Source organism: Neopsephotus bourkii, unplaced genomic scaffold (genome assembly GCF_033783945.1).
Source record: "Neopsephotus bourkii isolate Nb327-2 ecotype Australia unplaced genomic scaffold, CSIRO-AGI_Nbou_v1 NB_936, whole genome shotgun sequence".
In the NCBI taxonomy this organism is placed as follows: domain Eukaryota; kingdom Metazoa; phylum Chordata; class Aves; order Psittaciformes; family Psittacidae; genus Neopsephotus; species Neopsephotus bourkii.
This window is the reverse complement of record NW_026901430.1, coordinates 2,249,802-2,269,187: the sequence shown is the minus strand read 5'-3', so window position 1 is coordinate 2,269,187 and position 19,386 is coordinate 2,249,802. Positions and strand designations below refer to the sequence as shown.

At 39.1% G+C, this 19,386-nt stretch overlaps 1 protein-coding gene across 3 annotated transcripts in view; it reads right to left on the bottom strand.

Moving 5' to 3' along the window:
- The window catches only part of GRIA3 (glutamate ionotropic receptor AMPA type subunit 3), a 146,137-nt gene that overhangs the window by 112,531 nt on the left and 14,220 nt on the right, over positions 1–19,386 (bottom strand). The gene's annotated exons all lie outside the window — the stretch shown is intronic.

Sequence of the window (19,386 nt, the reverse complement as noted above, 5' to 3'; positions counted from 1 at the left end):
TTGGAAAATGCATGGCTCATTAATGAGCTCTAAACACAAACAAGGAACATGTACTGTTGCTTCATGGGACAAAAACTGAAATCCCTTAACATGGAGGTTTTTAGTCATTAACCATTCTGGTGTTCTGAAGAACTCATCCAGTACCAGAAAATAATAAAATGCTGTCAAGCTATTTTGTTTCACATGCACTTATCTGGGCAAACATTTCATTTTCCATACTTATAGAGATGAACAATGACCGTTTTGGACAAAAATGTAAGTATTTCAATTTATAAACATGGTCAAATTCATGGAAATTGCCGGGAAAACAGTTTCTTTGTTGTTTCACTCTGCAGAAACAGCAAATTCCTTAAGATCATGGGTTCTTTCCATGGAGGGAGACTGTATCAGGGATAGTGAGGGAGCCTGATATGTGAGATGCTGGGGCTCTGGTCTATTTGTACAATAGAGATTGGACAACTGATATATATATACAGCATAGCAGCACTTCTGAACCAAAACATTTCTGGACTGAGATGAGCAATCTCCCTTTGTAATGAAAATAAGTTTCCCAGAAAATTGTCCATTCAGCATTAACAATTTCACTTGTCAAGAACCGGACTGAAAAATTTTCAACCAGCCCCATTAACCACTTTTGCCAAAACACTGCATATTTAACTTTGCAAAAAGCAAGGGGAAGTAATCACCAGTAAAGAAGACTTGACTTTTATGCAGAAATATACAGCATCGTTACTTCTGAAAGTATCATCATGAAACATTTACTACCATAAATGCTACCATTCAGAATCACTAAAGCCTATTAAAGTAATTTTAAATAGGATTCTCCAAAATATCAGCTCATTGACAACATCATAGGTAACGTCTCAAATAGGAAGTCAGGTGTGAAAATGCGATTTCTTCCTGGAGATCCAGATGCAAAAACCAGAAATGCTATTAAGGAATTTCTTTAAGTGTTCAAGCCACTGCAAGTGGACATAACAAGTCGTGGATACTAGCAGCAAATAACAGCTGGTGTAGACAGAAGAGATGCACATGAGGCACAGAGAGGGAATAAGAAGTAGTGGTTTCCGAATGAAAAGTCTGTGGAAGTTCTCAATCACAGGAGAGAAAAGATACAAAAAAAAATCATAACGCACCAAGAATTTATTCCCAGCGGCACGACTGAGGAATTAAGTACACCATTTCAAAAGGTATTTTGTTAAACTACATACCAGCAGGATATAAAGCAGAAAAGCTATCATAAAAATTATCTGCTGAAGTAACAAATAAAAGGCATTAACTTACAGGTGAAAAAAAGCGAAAAAGTAAAGACTACATTAGAAAACCTGGCAGCCTCCAAATCATTTCGAAGGCATGTAAACTCCCTAATTCCATGGGAATATTCACTGAAGTGGGGCCAGCAGAGCTGGGTGTCCCCACATACACTTAGTACCTCACAAATCACGCTTCTTTTACATATTTATTAATGGCCTAGTTCACTAGGTTTTTGTGTAGATTCTGTACTGCAGAGAAGAAGAGCAAGCATTCCAGGAAACAGCTCTTCTTGCAATGCAAACAAAACATATTCCCAAATGCCTCCTGACCCTAAAAACCCAAAGTATTTCAAACGATCCTGGGTTTGCCCATTATTTCTTATTGGTATAAGGCTCAGGGATACTTTTGAACTGTGACTCCACTGAAATCTCCCAGATTTACAGGGACACATTATCTGAAAAAAGCCAGAAGGGGGCTCAGGAAGTCTACCATGCTATGTATAGCATGGTAGCACTATGACGAAGAACGGAAATTAGGTCTTATTAGGACTGCTAGTTCCTACATCCCCCATACAGTCAGCAGAGAGAACAGGAACAGTACTAAAGGTAAGCGACAGTGGCTGGCTCCAGCATGGACCTGTTCCTCTACACTGTGCTGACAACCCGCTGAGAACCGTTTCAGTTTGTGCTCTTCCTTGTTCTCAAGAGATATGGAACCCAGGCACTGTGGTCAACAGTTTGAAAATGCTGCAAGGTCTTTGTCCTTTGGACAAAATTCTGTCTTGCGTGGCTATTTCAAAACACTGAATTAAGCTGTACCTATTTTCATTGCAGATTGTGCTCTTTTATGCAAAGAGTCCATTCTCACTTTCTGAATCTCCCCTTCCCCCAAAAAAACCAAACCCAAACAAACCAAACTCCAAAACCAATCAGAGTCTGTGAACAACCTGACCAGAAGCAGGACCTTCACCAGACAATACCTGACAGCCAATACAGAGCTGCTGCTTACATGGAGCATCCTAGTGCAGGTGAGAGTGTGTGATTTGGCCTTTCTGATATTTGCAACCTTTTTCTTTCCTAAAAATCCTGAAGGATTACCAGCAATGTCTTCTACCAAGTGCACCTCCCTGCCCAGTCTGATTTCCCCTTATTCACATTTGTATTCACTGGGGTGTGGATCTTCAAGATTTAACTCTTTTCCAGGCTGTCTTCTGTTAGTTTTGAAAACTCTTAATCCCTTAAACTCCTCTGCTTATTTCTTCTTGGTTATCTATTCTGCATGCACTGTTGGGTGCCAATTCCATTTTACTGGCCCTTTTTAAAGACAAACAAACTTTTGTTTTGATAAGGAGAAACTAAAAGGCCAATTATTTTGGTTCTCGATGTTCATTTGCATTTTTGAACTCACAGTTTTGTAGCTCTAGGTCTTTTGTTTAGTTTGTGACCTAATCTCCTGTGTGACCAGATGAACTTAATGAACATCCATGAATGCACGGCCATACTGTTACCTGTTTTCCAAAAACCAAACATGTAATTACAGTCATTTTAATGTCATTATTTTTCTAATATCACCAAGCCATAATCAAAATTTAAAACACGCTAACTAAACCCCACCTTTAAGCTCCTTTTTACAAACTACTTTCTATTGACAATCACAACAATCCTCAGGTTTGATTAAGAATTTTGGTATTTTTCCTTAATTAATCACAGTTGATTTGTTGTTTGTTTTTCCTTATTTGAACAATGCAGATGGTCAAACACACACTTTGGCTGCTAAAGAAGTGATTTGGACAAACCTTGATGCAACTCATTCCCCCAAAAAAAACAAAAAACAAAACAAAACAAAAAAAAAGGATGCTTTTTTTGCCTTTATGAAACTGTTCTTAATTACAGATACTAGTACCATGGATGCGCATCTGTTTCCGAGGACAGCACACAGGCAGGTTGCTTTATAACCTGATGTGTAAAAGTTGCAACCTCCACAAACAGGGTACAGAGCATCAGTAATCTAACAGGGGATCATGATGAGCTGTTATTTTAGCATTAGGTGCAAGGTGAGAATTTATTAATGGAGACTAAACACTGGGCTTGTTGTCAGAGTAAGTCAGCTGCCACACACCATCATTTTCAGGAGAGAAAGGGATGGTATGACAGAAGCCTGTGAATTCTCAAGCATGTCAAGAGAAGACAAGGAACTTTCAGGTCATGACAGACTGGTGTTTCATGTCAAGGAGGGAAAATGATGCTCAGAGTCAGTGATCACAGTGGGGAGCAGAAGTTACTTCAGAAAGAAGAAAAGATCTTGGTTTCTAAAGCCATCCTAAACACCAGTGTAACTCAACAAACACAGCCTCCTGTTTTGCTAGCAGTTCCATCTTCGCCCCAGTCAAATCAGGCCCACCACAGAAACATCTTAACATCTGCTAAGATTAACCAGATGTGATTTTTTTTCACTCAGGCTCCAGGCCAGAATCTCAAAAGATGCCCCATTTCACACAAGCTATTGTGTCTTTTTAAAAATCAAGTTTTGCTTTCTAATGGTATTTAGCTCTTCTACCCTTTAGTGACTGTGAGTATTCCTGACACAGTAAGGTTGTATAGGCTCTGGCATTTTTAATGTCTATTGCCTGGAAGCTAAAGTTAAAACTTCCCTGACACCCTTTTCCTTTTTTAATTGTTACTTCCAGTTTTTAGCATAAACAACTGGAGCATTACTAGGAACATTTACAAGTAGTTTTGGATTTTGCTTGTTTAAAGAAAAGACATATAAAGCCAACAAAAGAAATTTGGTAATGGGTGGATCTTAATACACTATTTCCACCAGATGATATCATAAAAAGCGACTTGTAAAAGTTGGCAGGATGCTCCCAAGTGTGCCACACAGGGCGCTTCTGCCCAGGGGTGTAACAGCCTCGTAGGGGTTGGAGGTTGCAATACCTCAAACACTATTCCTTCTTCATTACTGTTTGTATAGACAAGTAATTTCCCCTTTGTTCATATCATTTTCTCATAAAGTAGGCCTGACAAAATTAACCCATGTCAAAGGGGCACTGTGAGGCCTGCCTTACTGATAACCACATGGCTCTTTGGAATGAAAGGCACCTTAGGAGCACAATCACAGCTGGCATTAATGCTCATTGCTCATACCAGTTCCTCACTTTCATGTTCTGTGTTTCCCTCAGCTGTGAAATTTTATTCCCTCCACTTTCTTCTGCCAATTGTCTTGGATTCCAGACAATTCTCACTCCAGCCTCTGCCAACAGACTAATGGGAGTACTTTATAATGGAATAATCTGCAGCGTATCTCAGAGCAATTGCTATTTCCTATCTAAGGCTCCATCCTATGACTTCCTTGCTGTAATAATGCAAGAGTTATCATTACTGTGACTTCATACAGGAAACATACAGGTTCTCAGAGAGACTGACAATGCCTCTGCTGTTTCCTTTCTCTTCCATTTTAATACCCTGAATGAAAAGGCATACTCTCTCTACCTTGAGCTCTGAGGAGATCAGCACAGCAGTACCCCTGATGACAGAATGAGCTACTTTTGGGGGGCTCCAAGCAATCAGACTTGAGAGCTTCCTTTAAAGACAAACCCATCATACTAAAAACCAAAAAAGAAGTAACTGCATTTACCTATAGCCAATAAAACTAGCTTTTTCATTTAAACTTTTAAGACACTGAATTCTGTCAAGAAGAAAATACTCCACTGAATTGTTTAAAATTCAGCTGAGAAAACAACAAAGCATTTCTGGAAATATCCATTTCTGAAATAGTTAATAGTGAATATTGTTGGGGATGGGAAGGACCCAAAGAAGTTACAACTTGGAACAAGATAGAAATCCTCCTGAGATATTTGCTATCAGATCATTTCTCATACTATCTAAAAAAAAAGATGTGCTCTTACAAACATAAAAAAAATCCCCCAAACCAAACCAAAAAACCCAACCCAAAACCTCACAGGAGAGCACAGAACAAAATTATGGTTTACTCTTGTTTATTTATGGCAACAGTATTCTCAGTGAAATAACTGAAGTATGTTTTATCTAATTCTCTTTATTAACAACTACTCTGCTTGCTTTGTTCTATCTAGTGCCTTCTTCAAACATGCACACTTCCTTCAGTATGCATTTCTTTTTAGAAGAGCCAATAAAATAAAACCAGTAAATTCAGGCATTGGGAGGGTATATTACTAAGTTACAAACGAAATGCATAAAGATTAATCTACTCATATTTTACAAACCATTTACTGGAAAGCAATCCAAAACAACAATAAGCATCCCCAAACATTCTCTGGTCAAGATCCCACTCAAGATGAATTTTGTCACCTCATCACAACTCCATTATTAAATGAGTCTTTATTCCTTACCCAGTTTTCAGAACAACTTTTGAACCCCGATCAAAACTACAGCTCCTGGGTGCTGGGTGCTGTACAAATGCATTACTACAACCTTGGTTTCCTCAGTATGCCAAATTATTTATGACATACATGACTCAACTCATTAAACTTTACACATTTTGGCCTTTATATATACTACTACAGTTCAATAAACCACTAACAATGTACATGAATTTGCTGCGTGCTGGATCTTCTCTTCACACTGAAACATTTGTGTGATTTTTATGAGCATATGAAAAATGCCAGCTTGCAACAATAAAACCAGGTCATGTAGGTTGTAACGGTGCAGGGACACCAGCAGCACCAAGTCTCATGCACACCATAATACCAATAGATGCCTGTTAAAAGCTGCAATGACTGATCACAAGAAAGAAGTGCGTATCTGAAGTCAGATCCTTCCTGCAGAAAGGCTGACCAAGGCCCAGTTTCAGAAAGTACTCACAGAAAGGTAGCTGAAGTTCATTCAGGCTGGATGTACATTACCATTAGCATACACTCAGATAAAGGCAAACCAGGATCAAAACCTCTCTGTCCCCAAACTGCCAATTTGATCTATAGGCAAATGAAAGCTTTGGTATTTAAAAAACCCCTAGCTAATACATTTAAAATGTCAATCACAAGGACATCCCTGAGCACCAAACTGTAAGACAGACAGAAAATCAGGCTGAACACAACCTTGATTGTCCCAGGAAAGCTGTGTTTAGCTTTCTGAAAGGTCAGAGAACATATTGCAGGTGGCCTGAGTAGCTTGGAATAGGCTATACTACTTGTGCTACTATGATCTACTTGCTTACCATTTAGTTCCCAAGCTGCTTCCAAACCTAAGATTACGTAGTCTGAGTTAATGCTGCCTTCAGTCTATTGGCCACAAAGCTAGAAAAATAAAAAACTGTAGAACCTTGATGAAGCTTAAGCACAAGTGGAGTATCTGGTCCTGCAAACCTGCCAAATTATAATGTAATGCTTTACTTTTCATTAATTAAATAAATAAACACTTGTCATTCAGAATCTCTGTATGTACAACTCATTTCCGATAATGGAAACTAGGAGTCGATCCATCCAGTTTCCAGGAAAAGTGACTGCCTCCTATCAGTAGTCCAAATTATAAACAGATTTTTTTTAACTGGGGTTACTATTACGCACTGATTTTATAAAATACCATGGTTTTATTTCTTTTGGAAGGCTATGAATCAGGTTATCACGGCTCAATTTGAAGAATTATCTACTGGCGTTTGAAGGAACCAAACTAGGGGTTTAAAGCTTAAAATGGATTAAAGGCAAGAGGAGGCATTGTACGTGCTACAAAAATTAACTTTTTTGAGGATAGTTTAAGAAATACAATATTTGAGGACTATACTTAAGTATGTCCTGATCAGAATGCTACATTATCTTGCTTGTGTCTTTACAAGATGGAGCTCAAGCTCTCAGATCAGGCACCACAAATTATAACCAGGTTTTCTATTTTAAACCCATACTGGCAAGCCACAATTTTCTACTGGTAAGAGACCACTTTCCATCCTGATGCCACCACCCCCACCAACAGCTCACAAGGGAGAACTCCTTTTAAAGGGAAGGTATCAAATACATACCACACAGTTTAAAACAGAAAGAAGTATGTAGCACTGCTGCAGAACTCAGATTTAAATGCTGTGGATTTGTGTTACTTTTGAGCTCTTCCGCTTACTGCCTACACTGATCCTGACACCAAAGGATCATGTAGGAGGTACAGCAAGAGGCTTCTCTTCATAGACAGTTAAACTCACTGCTGGAGAGAAATGGAAAGGCATCAGCCTCTGCCTCTGTGCTTTGATGAAGAGATGCTTCTGCTCAGTTTCTCCAGGATAATCAACAATGCCTTGCCAGCAACAGCAGTGTGCAAAGCCAATGCTCTGCTCCTGATGGGCAGCTCTATGATCCTGGATGGTTAAAGGTTCAAGCACTGGCCTCAAGTTTAGGGAGCAGTAGAGATTAAACGTGGAGGTAAGGCTTTTGCCCTTTGAGAAAAGGCTTAGTCTATCCTATACACATAACAATCCATTCTCCTTGAAGCATGGAAGATGAGCTAACAGCTGTGTGAGGGAGCCGGAGGACCTGGCAAAGTTCTCCCCAGGAAAGTCTAAATATATTCACAGAAAAAACAGTGATCATTTGTGTTCACATCCGAGACTCCAACTCATGACTTTCCTGTTTCATTTCTCTGCAGAAACATGGAGAGTGTGCATGTAATTCAAATATGTCACACACGCTTGAGTTAAATAACTTGTTTCCATCTGTTGTACCATTTGAAATGCTTCTCATTTTAATCTGCTGTGTTATGGCAGCATGCTGTGATCACTCTGGATTGTAACTGTATCTTATTTTCTGAAGCACTTTTCTAAACATGTTGGCCAGAGGAAAAATATGAAAACCCCTGTTCTTTCAAAAGTTACTCAGTTATAACACACAATGAAATTTAGCAGCCATTTACTTACAGGCAGCCAATATACTAATACTATAATATTCATAATTCAATAAAGAGCAACATTTAACAGTTTAACATAAAATCACGAATGTTTTTATAATTCTACTCTAATAAACTAGTAAGAGTTCCACAAGCCACTAAGTACTCTGCCTTGGAACAAAAAGACATGGTCAAAAAAGTTTTTTAGTGTGAATTCAACAAGATATGGTAGAGCAGGGAGTATCCAAGTAGCTATTGTTACCACCTTCAGAGACATTCCATCTCATGTATTTCATCAACAGTTCAAACAATGGGCTAAAAGAAGAGCAAGCACTTTGTGGTATGAAGTAAATAAGTCACACCCATGAGGAAACAGCAGCATTCTACAGATGGGGATGTTAGGCAGAACTCAGGGTTGAATCAAAGCGAAGCAGTTAAAGGCAGTGCTGAGCCTCAGAGCTGCCAATCAGCAGCTGCTGTCTCCAGCACTCCCATACTCTGAAGGGATTTCTTATTTCATTGGAACATCCCAGTATGGAGGAAGTAAAAAAGGCAGAGGAATATTATTAAATGTGTGCTTGTTCAGCAGATCCTTCCCTAAGTGATTTCAGAAGTTGACTTCATTCTGGCTACTGTGGTGAAAGGCAATAAATCAAAACAAGGCACTGGCAGTTTGATGAAAGATGAGCTGAGTCTGCTGAGGTGGTGCCATTTATAGGCCTGTGGGGATATATTACAGGGGATGAGAAAGAAGAGGCAAAACAGCAAACACACCTGGAATCACTGAATTGGGTAAAATTCACCATGAGGCAAAGGCCAAGATTAAGGTTGTCCAAGGAGAAGGGGTATGCAATCGCCAAAACAGCAGCTGTGCAAGCAGCCTCCAGCTCTGGAGGCTTTCCAGTTGGCTCTATGTATGCAGAGCATGGTGCTGGCTAACAGACAGCTTAGTTTACCCAAAGCAACAGTCCCCAACACTTTCCTGAAGGCTCTGCAATAGCATTGCAGCAAGTACTGTCATTGTGAGTACATCTCAGACCAGTGGACTGGATTTCACATTCCTGTATCTCCTCCCCCTGTTTACTCAAGCTTCATGGAACGATGCAATTCTCACCCACTCTTCATGTCCCACTGCTGTTACCTTATCAGTCTGAGAGACTTCAGGTCAGTTCACACAGGAGAGGAAACAGAAGGGTTGTGAAAACCTGGCTTCAGCAGCCAAGGAAATCATTTGAAGATGTCCCTTAGGGGTCCAATAAAGCATCCACCAATGTCACTGGAGAAGCTCCCATTGGCTTCAGTGGCAGCTGGACTGGAACCAAGAGGTCTATTCAGTACAAGTCCAAACTGCAGAACCACAAAACCAAAATCCCAACTCCCTCCTCAGAAATAAAACATCCCCCATTTAGTTTTATTCTTGGTGTCATTTTTATCTGTTTTACAGTCCAAAGAGTCCTTCTTGCTACCAGCCTCCTGGACCTTCATGATGACATCTGACAGTAACTCACAGACCAGTACCCTCAGCTAAGCCAGTGCCTTATTTACAGGGAACAATGAGAATATTATTCTGTATAAATTATGCATAATCACTATTTGTCACGCTGGGTTAATTGGCACATAACAAAAGAGTTGTCTGGTGCACAGCTGAATAATGTGAAAGCCAAAACTGATGGAAACGGTACAGCAAGAGCCTGATTGTGAAAGAAAAGTCATATTACTACATGTTAATTCTTAACTGACTGCTGCCCTTTCAGAGGAGGGGGCAGCCAAATGAGACAGGCCTAAATCTGAAATTATTCGTTAATCTGAAAGGGTTTGGACAGATTGTTACAGCTTTAAACACTGGTTCAAAGTCTTCTCTCAGCCAGCTGTATAGTAGAATGCTAACCTGGTGCAAATCCATTGCTTTTCTGTGCTTCAGAAACCCTGCTATGTTCATAAGCAGAGAACAATCTCATTAATCAGCAGCAGCAGCATGAGACTGTGGCCTGCAGGGGTACATGTGATGGTGACAGAGAGGTGGGACTCTTCCCACATCTTGCCTTCACAGAGAAAAATCTAAATCCTCATACATGAACCAAGAATCCTTTGGTTGTACTGAAGATGTCCGCCAAGTCCTCCTCAGAAACTTAGCGTGTTATGAGACAGTGGTAGTGTGGGGCAGCATGTGAATTTCTCTAGAACGGCACACACCTGGAGAACCACAGCTTGATAAGCCTTATTCTGCACTCACAGAATTGCTTCACTGACAACAGTGAGGTTTTACTGAATGCCCTCGATCCCAAACCTGCACGCACAAATTTTAGCCCACGCTTACGTGTTTACATGAACAGACTGAAGTATGTGCTCAAGACACCGAATCAGAGCTGAAGGTCACAATACCAAGAGCCTCCCTCTGGAAGGAAAGGATGCATTAATATCTAGCTGTACTAGGTGTATCCAGCTGACTTATTTAGACCATGGCACTTCCGCACTTCCCTAGTCTCTTCTCCAGTAATGTCTACTAAATTCTCTCCAAGAGGGAAATCACCTGCAAATCAATGACTTCAAAGAACAGCCCCTTCTCTCTCAAGCTTGCTAGTACAGTTAACAGAGAATGAGAAGAATCCCATAACATCCACCTCGATGAGTTACAAATTTTTATTCATAACCACTATCCATGCCAGAGAATATTGCTGTGATCTCACCACGTTTGTGGTTTCATCAGCATAAACACAATGAATACAGAACCACTGATTTTTTTAACAAATTCTGCATTATGTTACCTCCATTACAGCTCCTCTGTATTGGAAACATGGTTAACAAACATTAGCTTTCCTCTGATAATATTCTGAGATTTGCCAAAGTTACCAAGCTACACACACCATAGTTTATAATCAGTGAGCTACAATCCCTGCTTTGCATCCACATCCTTCTACCCAAGAGTCTCATAAGCCTTCATTCTTGGTGCTCCTTGAAAAACCTAAAGTGACTCAAGGAAATGGAAGATTTATGTGCAAAAGCAGGTTCATTGCCCCTCCCCCCATGTTTTTTTATCGTTACTGCCAAAACCATCTGAAGACACTGGCATTTCTTTTGATTGAAAAAGTGGAATTTGACAGGTCAGACTGCGCATGATGGGTACCAAATACTCACAATACCAGTGATGTCATGAACTTCTCTTGTTTCATATGTACAGTTAGCCAGTCTGCTCACTGCAAACTTTGTAGTATTTTCACATTCTGAGTTTCTAGATTGGATTTAATAATTTGTTCTGTATTTCAAACATAGGCCTGTTTTTACATAATGGTTCTCTGTCTGTATATACACTTATTTAAAATAGCAACATTGTTGGTACTAAAATAACTACTTTTTCAACCTATTTTTTAACCATCTTTATCAAGCCTAGCTTCCAACCCATTTCTTATCCTCTTGGTTCATGGACATGCTCCAGTCTCAGAGATTCATTACCATCCTTAATCCAAATCTCACTGTAATAACAGCATTTATTACAAGCACCTAAACAATCCTCCTCTCCAGCTTTTCACAAGAATCACTAAAGCTGCTAGCACCTTGCTTGTATACAATAAATTCCAAGCATCCTGAAAAAATACTCTATAAACTCAGGTGGCAGAAGAAGGTCAGGGCAGGGGTAAGTCTGAAAGAAGAGAAGCAGAGCAACACAAGCCTTTTCTGGGCTTGGGAAAAAAAACTTCTAATCACTACAGCAGAAAATAGGTATGAATTTCTAAAGAGCAATTGCCATGTTTTAAGCCCAACCAGTAAGTCAGAACCACATAGCTGCTCTCTCACTCCCCCACTTTCCTCCCCCCTGCTCCTGGAGGGATGGGGAGGAGAATCCAAAGAATGTAACTCCCACAGGTTGAGATAAGAACAGCCCAGTAACTAAGGTATAACACAAACCACTGCTGCTGCCACCAATAATAATAATGATAAGGGAAATAAGAAAGGAAGGGAATACAACCGCTCGCCACTTGTCGACTGATACCCAGCCCAACTCGAGCAGTGATCTAGCCCTTCTGGGTAACTGCCCCCAGTTCTACATCCTGGGCATGACGTGCTGTGGTATCGAATACCTCTTTGGCTAGTTTGGGTCAGGTGTCCTTTCTCTGATTCCTCCTGGCTTCCCCTCCTCCCTGGCAGAGCATGAGACTCAGAAAGTCCTTGGTCAGACTAAACATTACTGAGCAGTAACTAAAAACATCGGTGTTATCAGCGCTGTTCCCAGGCTGACAGTCAAAAACACAGCGCTGCACCAGCTAAGAAGGAGAAAAATGACTGCTACTGCTGAACCCAGGACAGCAATGCACTGTGGATCCTTCCTTCAGTAAGTCACTTCAGTGAATCTTCCAGAGCTCTCAACCAGTCCTTGACATATCATACTGAATTAGCCTACTTAGGAGGCATTGTTCACCCAAGGAACAAGCAGATGAATTTCACAACTGTGCAGTACCCAGATCAGTACAAAGTTGGGGAAAACAGCCTTAAAATGGCATTGTGCATCCCTATGACAGTAGTCCCCATAGCCAGTCTACCAGCACTGAACAGCTTAACTGTAGCAGTTTAGCTGTTAATTTTTTAATTTCTCTGTCCTGAGGAATGTTCTCATATGGCTGTATCATTACTCTAGCTCTGCAGTAAGCTGCAAGATGAGCTCTTTCCAGAAGAGCATCATCACCCTGAATTCCTGTCCCAGCTGCTGGTTATCCCCTGTTTGCAGCACTGCCAGAGGTCAACCATGGAACAAAACTGGACTAAGGTTAGGAAGGATCTTACCGAGAGCTGACAAACTGGAAAGAAACACTGACAGTTCTGGACAACACGACTAGGCTCTGTAGGTAGACAGGAAAGCCTTTATTCACAGCAGGCACAGGCGTAACCATAGGAGGAACTGTTTCACGAACTCAATGAACTCTATTAATTTTTCAGCTCTCTTTTAGGTAAGCTTAAAATAAAAAAAAAATCAGCTTACTATGCACAACGGAATAGAAACTGGTATGTGACTCCAGTCAGAGACTGTAAGTAAAGCTTCGCTTTAAATGTACCCTTGACCTACCAAATACAAGGTTATTAAGTGTCTGCTTTACTGATTTCTTTTAAATTAATTCACAATATATTTCAGGTTTTATAGATCAATTACTCTGATTTCTAACTTGCAAGTATCATTGCCAATTTTAGTTTAAATTTAAAATAAATATTTTTCTTTTGTGAAAACCAGTGTTAACAGTTATCAAGAGACACATTCACGTCACTTGACAAAAAGCAGCTCATCACAAACTTAAGTTCCAAACCAGGAACTCTCTCTCTCACACTACACACACATATATATCTCACATAATTCTATACTGCCCATCAAAACAGCAGACAAAAGAAAGGACTATAATAATGTGTCTTAGTGTTTGTTTAAGCTAATACATCCTACAGAGCTAATGCTAGGCTATTGTTACTGAATTTTCCTACTCTGATATTCAAACAGACTCCCTGACAGTGTCAAACTTTTCAAAATGGCCCATCAACAGATTATTTTTTTTGGTACTTGAAAATTTTTTAGGTCTTGGAATAGATTTATTTGGTGAACTCAGGCAGTAAAGCTTTTCAGAAAGATTAATGGACTAAGTGAAGTGTCTCTCCAGACTATAATAGAAGGTATAAGAGATCTCATTTTCCAAGAAATGTCAGTTATAGGCACAGAAGACTTCCTTGTACTCTTATTTCTCTGCATATTTTCAATTTACACGAGGCAGTCCGAGCCCTGTTCCCCCAGCAATGTTATCAGTAAGACAATACCTTGCTATAACAAAAATAGCAGAGAAACTTGCATAAGAAAAATGAATTTGATAATAATAGAATGACTTTCTCATAATAATTTAATAAGTTGAAGACATGAAGATTTAAATCCTCCAGTAGAACTGCATAAAAAGGACTGATAAATTCATCAGATCTTTCAAGCTTTGCAAAGAAGCCCAGCCAGTTATTTCTTACCTCCTGTTCTACAGAGATCACCTATAAAACAAAAACAGGCATTCAAGTCCTTCTGTTATGCCATTTGTTGCCTCTGGGGCTAAATACACTGTTGAATCTGCAGTAAGTAAACGTGAAACATATAACAATATTCCAATTTGTTTCTGATCTTTCTCATTAGTTTAACATACTTGCAACACCCTTTCTGGTTAGGAACATAACCATGAGCCCTGAAGTTACTGTATGGACATATGGCAAGCTACTGTCCTTTACAGTTTTCCACTAAACCAAGAAAAGTCTGCAAAAACATGCTTGAAATGCAAATGCAATTTGGCTGTCACTACATTTAGTTAAGAACGGTCAGTCCAGTTTTTCAATAAGTCTTGAGACTTACTTGAGACTTACAGAAACCACATCAAACAAAACCAAACTACAAACTCCATGAACTGAAAGTGCTGAGATTATTTTGTAACCACCAAAATAATCTAAAAACAAATACAATGACCCTTTCCTGGTTCTCTGTTTTTCCATAGCTTAGTGAAACTAGCCCGAAATTAAAATCTATTGAAACCATCCTATCAAAGAAAGCGATCAGGATCTGAGCTACTACATTGGAACGTTTTTTTCCTTTGTTCAAGTAGTAAATTTGTGTTATTCCAGCTACTTTTTATCATTCTCTTCAATGTATTTGTTCCATCCTCAGCTGGATACAAACTCAGTTTCAAAAGATGATTCTCAAGGCAGTTTCAGGTGTCGTACTCAGCTCAGCCCTCTTAAATTTTGTAATGGATTTAACAGCATACTTTTATATACAGTTCTTTCTTGTTACTGCATTAAAAAATGAAGAAGAAAGTGATGGGACTAACAAACACAGGTATGTGATAGTGCAGCAAGTCAGAATTTGCTGCTACTTGCAAAAATAAAAGAAAAAAAGAAGAAATGTTTCTTTTTCGCCTCTGGTTCATTTCAATGACAGTCATGTTGGTGCTATGAGTAAGGACAGCCGGCAAGACCATTTTACACACTCTATATGTAATCCATAAATTCAGCATCACTTTAAGAACAGAAGCTTTGGGATTTTATTCTGTTTTAATCTGTGTTTGATAAAAATCTTTCATCCCATCAAAATTCTCAGGTTATACATAAATTCGTACGGTGGACAGCTGACAGGAGCCTCCTTTTTACTCTGGAGGAAACAAAAATACTGTGAATCTGTCCTCATGTTTTGTTGAGGGGCTAGAGGAACAGGATAGATTGACAGAAGCAGGATAATTCAGCAGCCATGAATATATGGATACACACTACACATTAGTTCCAAAAGAAGCAAGTATGATTTAATTTCTGTTCTTCAGAAAGAACACTTCCATAAACTCTGCTCATGATACAGTAATTGAAAATCTTTCAAAACAGCACCAGCAAACACACCAAGGTTGTGCCCTAGAAGCAATTTCACATCTTAAAAAGAAGTGTAATTTAACTCTCTTGGCTCTGGATCCTTTTCTAAGCTGTGGCTTCTCTTCACTTACTTGGTCCTTTCCTTCCTCCCTCCCAGCCCCCAATACTATTCTCAAACAAAAAATAGCCTGCTATCACACAACTGACTTTGAATAAAAATGTAACATGGAATATAGTATTAGGAAATATAAAGAAACCATCAAACTGCCACAATAAAAATATTTTCTTTTACCAAATGGACAATTCAAACAGTTGCAAAAAAGTATCTGGGATTTCCATGACTTCAGCTAAGCACAATAAATGCACTGGGTCAAGCCAATAAGGGAAACTAATCACATTCTACAGAGCTGTAGTCTTCTGAAAAGCCGCATTCTGAAGTCTCTTTCTAAAACCGTTGGAGATACAGAATCCATTCAAACTTCCCAAATGAGGGAGAGAATCCAAAGGACAGTCAGTTAATTAGAGCCAGCGACATGGGAAATGCAAGATAATTAAATTCTCTTCCTAAAAGATTTATTTCTGAATATAGGTTTTGGGAGACTCAGGGAGCAAGTGAAAAATTCATCTCACCCCATAAAATCTCACTCACCTTTGTGAGACTCTTCTCAGGAACTGAGCAATGGCATTGATATGTAGCTTATTAAAAAATATTACTGATTACAGTACTATTACACAATGATGTTGCTGTACATACAATTTTTACATTTTTGTCCTTGATGTAAGCAGATGTTGTCTGCACAAACAGGAGATGTGCATTTTATCCATGACACAATTGTAGTGGAAAAGAATAAAAACAAGTTTGCTCTGAAAGGAAATAAAAATAAAATCCAGACTTCTTAAAAATAATGAAAATCAACCATATGAGGAAACACGATTTAGAAGGCAAGGTTTTTTCCTCTAGATCAGGGTTTCTGTTATATTGTTGCCTAAGATTAGAAAAAGCTTTCCGGGGTCATCTATTCAAGTAGATTGTTCAGATGAAGAACTTGGGTTTGTGACCAACTAGGTCTGAAAAATAACCAGTTATTTAAGCTAAGCAAGCCCACATATTGTCACTCTCTAGAAAGACAAACCAATAAATAGATCCAGAAGCAGAGATTTGTCTGATTTGTAATGGAAGTTCGTGGTGGAGACTACACACGGTCACATTGGCTCTTGCAATGGACAAGCTGTTAATGCCTTTGTGGAGAAGTGCATATAATATTGAAGAAGATCACATGTAAAGACTTTTAGCTACAAGCCCTATATAAATGACAATATTGCCCTTCCCTGTTTCCACCTCTGCTGTTGTTTTCTTAAGAATTCGGGTAATCACTACATGTAATCCTTATTGCCATAATTGATCTCACACCTTTAAAGGACAACCAGGACAGAGTGAGTCATAGAGCAGCTCCAGAGAAGATGAGAAAATAATGCTTCAGGAAAGCCACCTTCCCTTAGAATTCCCAGAAAATTCTCCTCTTTACTCTGAGTTGAACTGTAGAAAACATCACACTTTTTCATATCTTTTCTTTCCTCTTCTCCATCTGGCAGAGGATGCCAGAAAAGCAAAGGTATTGAGAATATGTACCAAGCAAAAATATCCACTTTTCAACTACCATGTTAGCTTCTGAGTAACTTGATACTGCAGCTGAATGGCCAAATTTGCATCCATGCTTTAATTAGAGATAAGGGGAGTGCCTACTGTTTGCATTTACAGTATACCTGGCTCATGAGCAGCAGGAGCAAGATCAGACATCACAACTGCTCAGCCTGTGCTGCTCTGATGTATCATTTCAGCAGGGGATCCTTCAAGAACAATTAAGCACAGCCATTCACAGCTGAAGAGACCCTAAATTTTGCCAAGTGTGACAGCTAATGTTTTATCCTTGCTACTGTATCTTGTCAACCACTGCACCACACAAATTGCCAACAGAATCCACCTCTACACTGACAGCATGGGGGTGGGGTGTCTGTTCTCCCATAAATGTCTAGGATATTTATTCTGCTCACTGATCCACTTTTATAGAGGATGAGCATGTAAATATGTAAATAGCCCATCTCCTAACAGGAAATTCAATTTTTAGAGAAAGAATCCAAAAATAAACCACCATGAAGTTAATGTGGTTGTATTACAACAGCTTCATTGCAGAGGCTGATACAAAGGAACAAAAAGCAGAAGTGTTGAGCAGAAGGAAAGAGGAAAAGCAACTTGCTAAGATCTGAGAAGCCAGTGACAAGAGATACTCAAATGAAGCTCTTTCATGGTTACAAATGTAGTACTTATTGGTAAAGAAAAATCTCACACTATGAAGAAAAAGGAAGAAAGAACAAGAGAAAAACATATTTTCCTATTCAGGGAATTGAGTTTATGGCATGGAAAACCAAAATTATGATAAAAACAAAAATACTCCATTTGAAAGCTATCACAGGTAACACAAACTGAAGAGAATGTGAACCTTTGGCAACTGAACCGCACAAATTCGTAAAGATTTCTACCGACCCTACTGCCCAAAAGAACCGTAAGGCATCATTTTAAGAATCACGGTGATATAAATCTGCTCCGATCTACTTACATCAGGCATGGTAAGTCAATCTACTCCAGCTGTGATCTGGAATTACATGTTTTATGAAACCTTAAATGCAGTTACTTAAATTTGCTACAATTGCAAATATATGTTAAAGCACACCCAAGTATTCTATGGTTACATCTGTCACCACTGTGTATTGCTGAAGTTCAATGTACCTATTAGTTCAGGTAAATAGGGGGGAAAGTCTGCTCCCAGAGCAGCTACTGGAGACAGTGGTGCTATTTCAGATACAATCAAGAAAGCATTAGTAATACTTAAAAAAAAATAAATATATGTTTTGACTGTTTTAATCTATTTTTGATCACTCGTGACTACAGAGCAAGATAATGGAAATTTTCAAGCACAGTACTTAAAATCTCTCTAATCTTTATTTAATAGTCAACAGTTTTTCAGAATACAAATCCTTCAAACATACAGCAGTGCACAAATGGAAGGTCACATCCTCTAAGACACAAGAGGGATTTTATTTCAACTTTTGGGGCTTGTTCTAACCCATTTTGAGTTAGAACAGCAGATTGCTCCACTGAAGGGACAGAAGCTGCAGCCAAAGGGCCATCTGCTGAGCTTCCCTCCAGTGAGTCCCACAGCAAAAACTGATGTGGTGGAGCAACCCAGGCAACTGGGATACACGCCATTAAGTAATGACAGAATGAAGGATGGAAAACTTTTCAGGGTAAGTGTAGACGAACACGATCGCTGCATCACCGCATCTTTTTAAATACAGAAGTCAAAGATGAAGGTATTTGCTAAGAAGTCAGAAAACTACCACCATATGTACTGAAAACAGGGCTTGCCTCAAGGTTTTCTTTGATTTTTAAAGCAAAACTGTGGTAACAGAGTAGATTTAAACGGTCTCTTTTGTATCTGCACCTAAGAAATCCTTTACTCATTAATAAAATAAAATTTTCTCCACCATCACAGCAGAAGATAATTTAGATCAGTTAGCACTTATTGGGGTTTCATTGTGTCAGCTGATTTCAACATAAATTTGTTAGCTGGTTGTTTCTAACGAAGGTACTATAATACTCCTCAGAGTCCGATACTCCATTCTGTATTTCTTCAAGTAACTTTTAATAATTCTGAATTAGGATTGAGAAACATCTATGTATACACTGCCTATAAGGACATATAATTCAGTGTATCATTTCATAACCCAGCTGTCAACAGAGACATTTTTATAATACATGTATTGTATGCGTGCCAGTATGAGATGAATAGTCCTGTAACTGTAATCAATACTGTTCATTCAAACAACTGGCAGTAGCATTTCAGACAACTGGCAATTTCATCAGTTTCACTGGGCTGCC